The sequence below is a fragment of the Pistacia vera genome, unplaced genomic scaffold, assembly GCF_008641045.1.
Source record: "Pistacia vera cultivar Batoury unplaced genomic scaffold, PisVer_v2 Contig190, whole genome shotgun sequence".
Classification (NCBI taxonomy): domain Eukaryota; kingdom Viridiplantae; phylum Streptophyta; class Magnoliopsida; order Sapindales; family Anacardiaceae; genus Pistacia; species Pistacia vera.
The window spans coordinates 283186-292434 of record NW_022195991.1 but is presented as its reverse complement, the minus strand read 5'-3'; positions in this window follow the sequence as shown (position 1 = coordinate 292434).

The window sequence follows — 9249 nt, the reverse complement described above, 5'->3', positions numbered from 1 at the left end:
CTATCGCTCCATTGTTGTCGCAATAGACATCTATTGGATCAACAATCGTGGAAACCACACCAAGTTCAGTGATGAACTTCTTAATCCAAACCACCTCCTTGGCCACATCGGACAATGCGATATATGCAACCTCCATTGTAGAGTTTGCTACACTACTTTGCTTGGAGCTCTTACAGCCCACTTTGGCTCCACTGAGACAAAATACAAACCTAGATTGCGAGCAATAATCATCTTTATCCGTTTGGAAACTAGCATCATTGTATCCTCTTACAGTTAGCTAATGTTCCTCTTCATAACCAAGAATATATCCTTAGTCCTTTTTAGGTATTTAAGGATGTTCTTGACAGCTATCCAATGATGCTCACCCGGATTCGATTGATATCTACTCAAGTGCTTAATGCACATGAGACATCAATCCGAGTACACTACATGACATACATGATGGATCCAATTGCTGACGCATATGGGATCCTCTTCATTCTGTCTCTCTCATCTTGTGTTCTAGGACACATTTCCTTAGAGAGATAAACACCATGTGACATCAAAAGAAATCCCTTCTTGGATTCTTCCATACTTAATCCCTTTAGTACTTTGTTTATATATGTACTTTGACTTAGGCCAAGCAACCTAAGCGATCTATCATGATAGATCTTTATTCCAAGAATGTAGGCTGTTTCTCCTAAGTCTTTCATGAAGAAGCACTCGGATAACCAAGTATTTACTGATTGCAAGTTTGGTATATCATTCGATATTAGAAGTATGTCGTCGATATACAACACCAAGAATGCCACTATGCTCCCACTTACTTTCTTATAAACACAGGGCTCATCTTCGTTCTTGATGAAATGAAAGTCTTTTACAGCTTCATCAAAATGAATGTTTCAGCTCCTTGAAGTTTGCTTGAGTCCATAAATGGACTTATGCAACTTGCATATCTTATCAGCTTGTCCCTCAAGAACGAAACCATCAGGTTGTGTCATATACACATCTTCTTCAAGGTTTTTGTTTAGGAAAGATGTTTTGACATCCATTTGCCAAATCTCATAGTTGTGATATGTAACAATCGCAAGCATAATCTGGATAGACTTAATCATGGCAACTAGCGAAAATGTTTCTTCATGGTCAATGCCATGAATTTGTTTGAAACCTTTGGCAATCACTTGTGCCTTATAGGTATGCACCTTGTCATCTATGTTAGTCTTCTTCTTGAAAACCCATTTACGCCTTATGGGTTTTACCCTTTCAGGTGGATCCGCTGGAGACCACACTTGCTTTTGGTAGATGGAGTCCATCTTAGATTTCATGGCTTCAAGTCATTTAATGGAATCTGGATCCGATATATTGTCATTGTAGGTCTTGGGTTCATTGTCTTGGTAGATTAGTACGTCACCATGTTGAGTCACGAGAAAACCATATCTCTCAAGCTCGTGACATACTCCTCTAGACCTACTTAGCTCATGTGCTACTTGAGGTGGTTCACTTTGATCCACATATTGTGGAATAATCTCCTCATGATGTTCAACCACTTCTTGTGGCACATCATCCTGTTTTTTGTCTATGTATCTTGTGGTTCGAGAATTTCATCGAGTTCTACTTTTCTCCCACTAGTACCTCTAAGAAGAAATTCCTTCTCTAAGAAGACACTAGTACAAGCGACAAAAACTTTGCACTCTTCTGGGTGGTAGAAATAATATCTTTTGGTCTCATTAGGATACCCCACAATATACATTTATTAGATTTGGGACACAGCTTGTTCGAAGTCAACTTCTTGACATCAACTTCACAACCCCAAATCTTTAGATAAGACAAATTAGGCTTTCGCCCACTTTATAGTTCATATGGAGTTTTGACAGCACATGGTTAAGTACATGAGTCGTAGTCTCTAGGGCATTACCCGAGAATGATGCGAGTAGATCACTAAAACTCATCATGGATATTGTCATATCAAGTAAGGTCCTATTCCTCCTTTTAGACACACCATTATGTTGGGGTGTATACAAAAGGGTGAGTTGTGACACTATCCCACACTCTTTCAGGTATTCAAAAACCTGGAGCTTAAGTGTTCACCTCCTTGATCTGACCGAAGAGCTTTAATACTCTTGCCTAACATATTTTGTACTTCACTCCTGAATTCTTCGAATTTATCAAATGCTTCATATTTATGTCTCATAAGGTAGACATAAACATATCTACTGAGGTCATTAGTAAATGTAATGAAATATGAATATCCACCTCTGGCTTCAATTGTTAGTGGATCACATATATCGCTATGGATAATGCCTAACAATTCAATAGCTCTATCACTCTGTCCTGTGAAAGGTGAATTGGTCATCTTGCTTATAAGGCATGACTCGCATACCTCAAATGTGTTAAGAAACGATCTAAACCCATGGCAGTAGAAAACAAAAATAAAACAGCGATCGATTCTATTTTAAGCCAAGATCATGATACAGATATTACAAATAATATGTTAAATCAAATATTCTGTAGTAAAATGGACGATCAAAGTAAAGATTGGAGTTCATATGCACGTTTGGAGGCTCTTTCGAACTTGTCTCTGACTGGGTTCCCTACCGATTCAAAGTAGAATTGAACCAACTTTAGTCCACACGAAGATAACCCGAAGAGCTAAAGAGGGATTTGCTAGATCCTCTTTAACCTCAAGAATCAAGAACAAAAATCAAATAAATTTGATTCAATCAAAAATAAAGTGGCGTGGAGTTGATCAATGAATATAAAATGACTTAATGAAAAGTGTTATTTAATTCATAGAACACATGCACTTATATAGTGCATGTGAAGCCCTATTCCACTTAGGAATAGGATTAGGCACAAACCCAAACAGCCCCTATGTCCAAACAACCCCATTTAGATATTTTTATTTTAATTATTATTATTTCAATTAAATTCAATTAATATATAAAAAATATATTAACATTTAACAATAATAATAATTCTTTTAAATATATGCGTACACATATTTAAATATAATCTCACTTATTTAATTTTAATATCAAATTGCATTGTGAGATTACCAAAATACCCTTTTTGCCTAAAAGGACAAAAATGCCCTTTACACAAACTGATTCTTAAATTATCTTCTATGTGTGTGACCCCCTAAGCTCCTCATCATACCGACAGTGTGTAGTATCGTGATTAATACCAATTAATCGTCTCACTACACACAGACCAAGATTGGCCCCTAGCAAGGCATCATGGCCACCCGATAGATTCAGATTCAACGAAGTAGCTACCTATCAACGATATGGTTACTATACAATTCAATCCTTTCATCATCTGTTATCTCATCGAGACCGAGGCACATAAATAGTGTCAACCTTAGTTACTCTTGATATGTATGTACTCAGTTATTGGACCAATGACCGGAATAATAAACTCGATTGAGCAACAACTCAATCCCACCGTGGCCACAGTTTTAGTGTCATTGCCATTTACTGAATTGCTCAATGAGATAACTTCTCCCATACTCTAGAGTGATGAATACTCTGTCGATCCACCATAGTCTTGATACACTCCTTGATGCATCCAATCACTACCGTATTGACAGCTTTGAATAGAACTGCGTTAGACTAGTGTCAAACTACACCAATCAGTGCACAAGGCGCTCTAGTGATCTCAAGTCTAAGGATCATATGCACCACCATTCGTTAGAGGATTTGTTCCATAGACACTGGGGTTACCATCCATATGGAATCCTCTGGTGGGTCAGTCTAGTGAACTTGCCTATAGCAAGCACCAATGTGTTGCACTAGGTTGTCACCAAACAACCTTGACAAGTGAGATCAGTCACTGCCTTTCGACAGGGTCGTTCAACACTATGACAACCTTACCGTATTATCTGTGCCTTTACTTCAAAATAATACTGGGGCTACAAACGTTTCTAGAATTACCATCATATGTGTTCATAGGGTTCTCATTATCAAAATTTGAAACACTTGATACCCTTGTCACGATTCTACCGTTCTAAGGGCATATATCAATACATACAATATGATTTACACGATATATAATAAAATACCTTTTTATTGATCAATGAACATTATTACAAAGAGTCAATTTTATAATAATTGATTGACTCTAGGGCACCTACTCTGACAAAATTATTGAAAGTCAAAAGAGTTCAAAACTCCATCATTTTGAAGTTTTACAATGCGGGTCTGATTAAAAAGACCCAATCTACAATGTCAAATTTGATCAAACCTATGGTGATGGAAGACCTTTTAATTAGTTGACTTTTTTTATAGGGGTTGTTATTTTATTTCTCATCAATTTTATCTTTATTAGCATGTTATGACTATAACATACATTCTTTGCATTCATACTAAGCATTACAGAAATGTGTTGGTGCATAGCCTTAACTAAAACTGATTTCCTCGAGCCTTGAGGAATTGGTAAGTCAACCTAGGTAAAAAGGAATAAATTAATTCTTCAAGTAATTTGCCTTCTTCTTTCCATTGCTTCTTCTTCTAGAAATTACACAACTTTCAAAAGAAAATTACATTTTACATAATTGAAAAGAAGCCTCGAGTTACATCCGAAGGGAGTGAGATGAGAGAGAAAAGTTACATTGGAGAGTACAGAGGAAGGCAAGGCATGCAGGCCCTATTTTAAAATTATATAATCCAAATAATTCTTAAACTAGGTTCATAGGCACCAAACACCATGTATATTCACAAACAAGAAGATGCATAAAAATAAATCAAAACTAAATTTTTGATTAGGTCGGTAAAATTATTGATTATCCCTTGATGTTTAGTAGTGTTTCGTTCAAGTCCAACAAGTTTTAAAATTTTCATTTTAGTTATTGTCATTGGGCCTCACTCAATTGGGCCTCTAGAATGTTTCTAACATGCAATAACATATAACAAAAAATTATGGATTAAAACTTTTGCACAATAACGCGAACACGAGCCAAAATTTAGCCCATTGCATCAATACGTGGGCTGCCCAAAAAATTCTAGATTTGGTGTGCGTTTTAACGTGCAGTAGATCAAGCACTTGGCTGAAAAACCAAGTGTGTTGGTCAAGGTCAAGTGTGGGGAGTACTTGGCCACCATGAAGTAGCCACACACAATAAGAATTGGGGAGGACAGCAGTAGCGCATTCACATGTACTGCTATGCATGGCAGCAACCTTGTGCAGTCACACAAGGCTGCTGCTTTGCCATTTGCGGTGGCACAACCCAAGGCCATATGCCTGAGCATGTAGCCAAAAATCCCCATGCATGGCAGTGCACAACAACAGTGCTGCTATGCGCTGCAATGTGCGCTTTGCTCTAGTAGCAACACACTGCCCTTCACGACAGTGCACTCTACAAATTGAAATCAAGTTTTATTTGATTTTGATCAAACACAAATAGATCAGTTAGATGCAATATTTATAATGCAGCACATCAACCAAACATATAATTAACAATTTTCAGATTTTAATTAACATATTAAAACCCTAATCAACTATCATCCAAACCATATAATCCAAATGACATTTTAAACAATGTAATCAGGTATAAGAGGCTCTTATACCACTGTAGGTTTACAGATCGAGTGAACACAATGGAATACAAAACTTTTCCCAATCCACAAACCAAAAATCCTAAGATCCTTATACTCGTTTTTACATTGTTTGCATATGAAATATATATTAAACGATTAATGATAGTTTCATACCAGCGTTTGGAGGCTCCTTCAATTGATTTAGATTTGCTTCTTCTCCAAGATAGGAATGAATGGTCGGTATCTACATGAAGACAGGATAACGATCACCAAAAGGTTTGATGTGCTAGCCAAACCGATTGGTTCAAGGATGATAGTGCATAATTTTTCTCTTGAAAAACTCCTCCAACCTATGGGTGTTCACGGTTTTGGGGGAGAGAGAGAGAGAGAGACACACACACACACACACAGAGACACAGGCTAGGGTTTGTGTTTTTTTGAATTAATTTGTTTGAATTTTTTAAGTTGCACTTAAATAGTGTAACAATTAAAGCCCTAATCTCATATGGAATAGTCATATACTAATTCCATATTAGATTATATTTATTCAATTACCAAATCATGGTATTTTAATTTTAAATTTGAATTTGAATTTATATTATATTTATTAATATTAATAAATAATATAACATACACACACAATCTCACTTATTTTAATTTCCATATGAAATTATATACAATAAAGCTACCTGCACTAACATAAGGTGTACAAATTCAGTACTAACTTAGCCACGTTAGTTCCCTCCAAGACTTAAAAAAAAAAAAAAAAAAATTCAAAATATTAATTATGAATTATCTCTCCCAAATGAATAAAAACTCTTTGAAACTGAAACATAAACCCACCACGAGCACCACCCTGTATCCTCTACCACCACCACCGTGGCCTGCCGTCTTCCACCACTAGCGTCAGCTGCCATCGTCCACCACCAGCGTCGACCATCATCTTCATCTGCTGAATTTATAAAAAAATTGCTCTGAAAATAGAAACCCATAAGATTGTATTTGCTTTCTTTTGCTGTAACCTGACTTGCAAAGGAGTCACCAAAGACAAAATTCGCTGGAACCTGACTTGCAAAGGACTTCTCCAGAAACACAAGGACTGTCCAATATATTCCAGATACAATAACAATAATAATTTGTTTGTCTAAGAGAATAAACATTATTGCAGACTTCAAGCAGTAAACAAAAAAACTGGAACGAATTCTGCAAATCTCAATAGACGACAGAATGGCTTGAAATGTATCAAACTGGCATATGGTGAAGATGTACTTATAGAAATAACTCTTCCAACTTGCCAAAGGTATTTGCTTTCTTTTACTGTATATAGATTATTGGTAATGTCTCATATAGATGATTAGTAATGTATATACATGAAATAGTCTATATAGATTATTGGTAATGTATGTTGAAATGACCTTCTTTGATCGTGTAGGTTGGTTCAGCAGACCATCACATCCAAAAACTAAAAGCTTTTTTGAACTTGGTCTTGGTGTTGCATCAAAGTATGAAAGATGGAAGAGTGTAGTGAAAAAAATCCAGACAACTCTTCTTCTCATTTCAATGTTGTGGAGGTAATATTTTGTTGGTAATCTCTTTTTATTCATTAATATTTTCTGGTGCTACAGCTTTGTTTTTGTTCTTTGCAGTATTTGGGTATGTTGGTTGTTGTTGTGTGGTGGGTGGCGTTGGTGCATGGCCAAACAAAGGATTCTGGAGAGTTTTGTTTGGAGATGCAACAGCAAAAAACTGCATTTTTGCAATTCTCAGAAGTAAGTTTGTGCAATGCAGTGTTTTGTTAAGAAGATTGGCTGTTTGTGCAGTGTGTTATGGATGCAACTTCAATGCTACATTTTGCTGGCTATTAGTGTAGTGTTTTTGGGGCATACTCTTTGTATAGATGATCTTGCAATCTTTTTGTGATATGCAAATACTAATCCATATTTGGAAGAAGCAACAAAAAATTCAATATATGTATATACACATAATTATATTCATAATAAGTTACTTTTTATTTTTTGGGGGTAAACCCAATAATTTTATACAAGAATAAAATAATTACAACCTGGGAAAGGAGACTCCCCTTTAGAACCAAGAACCTTAGGCATTCCCAAGGGCCAAAACTACAAAAGCGAGGACAACCAAGGAAAGACATTCCTTATACATAAGAGACTAAAACTACAAAAACAGGCCAAGCTTCAAAACTAGCAATCCACACTGTACAAGCTGGAAGGAAATCTCAAAAACAAAAAACGCACAAACAACATGGACCACACAAGCTGTAACAGACACCCGAAGACTACACATAGCACCAAAGGCAGAGAACAATTGCAGCAGCTTCAACAATTGCACACACACACAAGCTACACCAATTGCAAAATCTCTCGGAAAGAGCAAACAAAAACTACAAAAACTGCTGCATCTTCGACCAAGCTATAGCACTTCCTCGACAACAACACAATTGTAGCATAATCCTGCAAAATACTGCATTACCCACCACAAATCCTGTAACTAACAACCAAAAGCTGCACAAACTGTAGAAAACTCCTAATAGCAAACACACACTGGACAGCCTATACAAACTGCAACAACCTTCTAGAAATGGCACACACTGCAAAAAGCAACATCTCTGAAACCTGGACAAACTACCCGAAATGCAGCAATCTCCTAGAACCTGCAAAAATTGCCCCACACACAATGAAAAGCTCTCTATATATCAACATAAATCCCTCAATTTATATAAATGCAAACAATTACCATTGCATAGCGCCCCCCCCCCCCCCCCCCCCCCCCCCCCCAAAAAAAAAAAAAAAAAAGAAGGTGCACACACTTAGTTCATAAAGTAACATCCATTGGGGAAACATAGAAACACACAAATCGCAATATTGGCTTGACTAGAATGGCTTATTACAGCACCCATAGATTCTAGGATCCACTGATACTTTCAAATTAAATAAATTGGTAATCATTATTTTTGAACTAAACTATAATTCACTGAACATTATTGCATACTACCCCACTTAATCACTCTAAACCTAGTCTAATGGATGAAGTGACTACTGATGAGAAGCAAAATGTCATATTTACCCCCCTTAATGCCTAGTCTTTTATACCTATTTGCTGCCTAAAATGTACTGATTTTTATTCTATTTTGACTTGGAAGCAAATGGGAGCGTTAATTGCAAAACAACTAATTAAGTGAATTCGGACAGTTTTGACATTGTTTCGTATTTTGGGCATAACTCTCTCATCTAAGCTCGATTGAGATGATTCAAAATGCTGTAGAAATCTAGAAATATATCTACAACTTTTATGTTTTGAGTTTGGAGATATACTTGATGCATAAAGGTTGTAATTGGGCTTGAAGTTGACACATCTGCACTGCCGATGTTCTGGAACATTCTGCCTTGTAATGCAAGTCCAAGAGGCAGTTTATTATGGAAGATTTGAAGACATGTGGCACACGATTTACAGCTGGACACATCACTTTCCTGTTTTTATTTTTAAGATTTTATTGTATTTTCAATTAATTAGAATCAGATTAGGATAATTGATTTTAGGATAATATTTTAGGAGATTGAGTTGAATTCAAACACTTGAATTAGATTTTTGGAAAGGGAATCAGATTAGGTTTGGAGGGACCACGCCTCTCTCTTCTCTTCTCTGGAATTTTTCTTTCTTTTTGAGTTTTGGTTGATGGCCATGAGCGGCTAAAAAACTTTTGTAACTTGGTCGTCGG